Source organism: Solanum pennellii, chromosome 10 (assembly GCF_001406875.1).
Source record: "Solanum pennellii chromosome 10, SPENNV200".
NCBI classification, from domain to species: domain Eukaryota; kingdom Viridiplantae; phylum Streptophyta; class Magnoliopsida; order Solanales; family Solanaceae; genus Solanum; species Solanum pennellii.
The window spans coordinates 55,240,995-55,245,329 of record NC_028646.1 but is presented as its reverse complement, the minus strand read 5'-3'; positions in this window follow the sequence as shown (position 1 = coordinate 55,245,329).

Below are 4,335 nucleotides of genomic sequence, written 5' to 3'. Positions count from 1 at the left end.
GTGTTATTTAAATCAATCATATAGATCCCTTACCAGGCTTATTCCTGAGCCAACCAATAATATGTACTAGGTGTGTTACATGAGCCAACAAGAGATATCTAGTACTAGGCGTGGTACCTGAACAAATCGATAGTCATGCAAACACAATTATAACCATGATGAAATACAAAACACTTGTACTTACAAATAAACGAACACCTTCATTTCTTGAGATGTTAACAATTCCTCATTTCACATTCAACCATTATATTTTTCCTAACATGCATTGTACAAGTTTAGCTATAGAAACATTTAACATGCATACATATACATAAAATTAAAACAAACAACCTACCTTGAATCAAGCCTTGGAAGCTCTGTCAAACCTAAGTCTACCCCTTGTTATGGGTCCTAGCTTGTTCTTGGTTTACGGACAATTTAAATACATATACTCAAGCCGAAATGAGAAAAACATGGGTTATACTCAAACCGCAAACCCCAAGAAATTCTCATAATCATTTAACCTAAACTAGGGTTTTACATAGTTAAATCAACCAAAACCCTCCCCAAGCAATTACCCATAAATTGTACAACCAAGCTTAGGGAGTATTTAACAAACCTTTAATAATTATCTTGATGAAAAATATGGAGCATTCATACTAGGTATCCCTTGCTCTTCTTAAAATGTGTTTGCAATTAATGAGCGATTTAGGAGTAAATTATGTATAAAATGTGACTTACATCGCTATATTCGCCTCAAACCTATATAAAAATTCTACCTTAGTGAGATCACCCACTATAGCAGGAATTAATCCCTCCCTCTATAGGATAGTGCACATGACAGAAACTTGGAAATCCTTCCAAAGGTATCTCTTTCACAACATACCATTGAATCTTCATCTTCTAAACTAACCCCTTCGCGGCAAATTTGTTATCAAGAGTTCTACTTACTCAAATTCATTTCAGAAAATCCTTATAGACTCATTGTCGTATTAGTTAATAGAAAAACCAACCCAAGCCTATATATTTTACCCAATCCTTTTGTAGATTGTCCTATACCTCTCCTTTCTAAGGTTTCGTCTGAGACTGACCTAGCCTAGAATTTTCAATTTAGTACTTCAAAAGGTTTCTCCCGAAAATTCTTTCACTTTTGATTTATCCTTAACGTCCGGAAGGATCATACAAGAGGTCTGACATCAAACATAAGTTCTTATGTGATTTTGTACTATACATTTCTTTTCTTTGTAGGATATTTTTCCCATGAGAGTTAAGTTATTTGGTTGCATTATTTCCTCCTAAGTAATTTATTATAATAGTGACATCATTTTATTTCTATCCATGGAGAGTTTTTTCTTCATAAAAGGAACATGTAACTCATTTTGAAAATATTAAAATAATCTAATGTAGGAATGGCAATTAAAAGCACACATCTTTAGATCTTATTTAAAATATCTAAAGTGCACATATAAGTTTGTCCCTTATAATTGTGGAGGAGTTCATAAACACATAAATTTATTTTTTGTGGTACCAACAAAATAAATCCTTTTTCTCTTATTGTACATGGCTACATGCGATATAATTTATTTTGATGAAGATTTCATGCCAAAAGTTTTTTATTATTTGTGTTTCTGAAATCATCTCCACTATGTTGACAAGGAAATATATTCATAGAGCAACCACATGATATTTCTAATTTCTAGATGGTTGAACAATCATCTCCAAATTTATAAAATAATTTATTTTTTGATGAATGGGTAGAATGCTTCCATTGATTCTAAACATGACATTTCTCTGATATGTCCTCTGTCTAGTTATTACATCATTTAAGTTACTAACTCTATATTTAAATTTGAGTATGATTATAGAAATATGTGTCATTCTCAAAGTAACTTTCAATTGTCATACTTGCATAGACTTCACAAAAAAAATACAAAAGCCTAAATCACTTCTTTCCTTGAGAATTTTTTTCTATTTAAATACACATGTTTTATCAACCATTTAATTCATATGAGCCTGCGCATTTGTTTACACAAACTTTGCTTTTGGCAACATTCTTTTTGAGGTATTTGTTCCAAATTCACATTTTACAGCCAAAGACCTTTTTTATCTTTAGTTTTTTCTATCTTTTAATTGTGGTAACTAATATTATCAGTCGTCTTAACTTATTGTTCGAACTATTCAAAAATGTCATCAGGTGCATATCGGATCTTTTAAAAGTAGTAAATATTTTAAGTTGAAAAGTATGACGATGATTTAAACACGTATCAAAAAATATGTATTACTTTTGAAGAATAAGACATAAACATCTAACAATATTTTTGAAATTTCGGAACATCATAATTTGAAAATTTTTATTTTTGGTGAGGTGCACATAGTGTCAGTTGTATGAGGATTTATTTGGCTGCCAAATGTATGTAGGACCCACATTTCACTTTCCTTTTATTTCCTTTTCTCATCCATTTTAATCTTTTTTCTACTCCTTTTTCCTGACAACTCTTTCTTGCATTTTTTTTTACTTATTAACTCTTACTACCTCCATCCATGTTTAATTGGCATGATTTTTATTTTTAAAGTCAAAATATAAGAATTTTGACTAACATTTTAAGATGTATTTTTTCATCATATTGATATGAAAAAAATTATTTTTTTTTATAGTTTTTGAATATCTAAATTTCATGTTAAAAGCATTAACTTAATGTAGTATAATTTAACTTTGAAAAATAGTCAAATTGATTTTCAAAAAGCTCAGCGTGACAAATAAAAGTGGACAAAGGGAGTAATATAATTTTATTTTTAAAGAATATTTACTTTTTCATTTTTATTTTGCATTCGATATCTGCATTAATATTCGATTACTTCATATTGCATCGTTAAGGCTTTTTTCAAAGACAATAAAATTCGATTATTTCATATTTTATATTTGCATTATCTGCATTGTAGCCTATCAAGAGTTTTTCATATTCAAAACTTGGACTCGAGACTTCTAGTTAAGTGAGAAGCAACAATATCCTCGGCACCATAATTTGTTTGAGGAAAAACAAAAATGGGTGTGTCAAAAAATTTAATTTTTTTTTTTGGATGAGTTTTAAGAAATTGAAGAAAGTGGATGAGTTATAATTGCACATATATATAATTAAAAATAATGATAATATAATAATACTAATTAATTAACACATTTAAACTTTTTGACACACCCACTTTGATTTTTACTCAAATAAATGATGAGCAAAGGATGATGTTGCCTCTCAACTAACTAGAGGTTTCGAGTTCAATCTTTGAGTATGACAAATTCTTGATAAGAAGTATATCTTTTCGAACAAAACCCTACATAAAGTAAATATGAATTAGTCAGATTTCAATGTATGTATATATCGAATGATTATATTAAGAATCAACAAGTAGCAAAAAAATGTAAAAAAAAGTTGTGAGGAGAAAAGTGTAGAAAAAAGGTTAAAATAATTGAGAAAAGAAAATGAAAGGTAGTGGAATGTTGATCCCATATACCTTTGGCAGCCAAATAAGTTTCATACAACTAATACTACTTTTTTTAAAAAATGTTTGCATTTCATCATTAAATAGTTCATATGTCTGCATCTCGATCAACTATTATCTATATCATATGATCATGATCCTGTTCATATGCCCCTCCACCTTGATCATGATCATGATCATGCTCATTAGCACCTCCACCATCTTCTTCATACTTTTCATCTTCTTCATCTTGCTCATGCTCATTAGCACCTCCATCGTTATCATGATCCTATCATCTGTCCCTCCACCTTGATCATGATCGTGCTCATTAGCACCTCCATCATCTTCTTCATACTCGTCATCTTCTTCATCTTCATCAATATACATCAGCTTATTATTACAATCAACAAGTTCGAGCGCGTTCATCAAAAAAATTCCTTCTCTACCATATTACTTCATCTACCATATTTTCATACTTAGGATACATGAGTTTCAATTCATGAGATACATGTATCTGCCGAATTATAAAATTGAGATACATATTTTATTTGTTTGAGTTAATTGGTTATAACCAAATTCCTTAATATAAGGGGGAAATCAAGAAGTGTATCTATTTTAATTAATTTAATTTTATTATTATTTGAAATAATAAATTCGATATATCATTTATAAAAGACAAAACATGTATATCTTGGTCATGCAATTTGTTTATTTTATTTTATTACTCTTAAAATAATAAAATTCATTAATTTCATGTATATATTATCTATATATGATATATCCAACAAACAAAACACTTAAATATGTATCATACAAGTAGATTCATATGTACCATAGAAGTTTCTAATATTAATTGTGTAATTGTTATACATGTCTAGTATATGA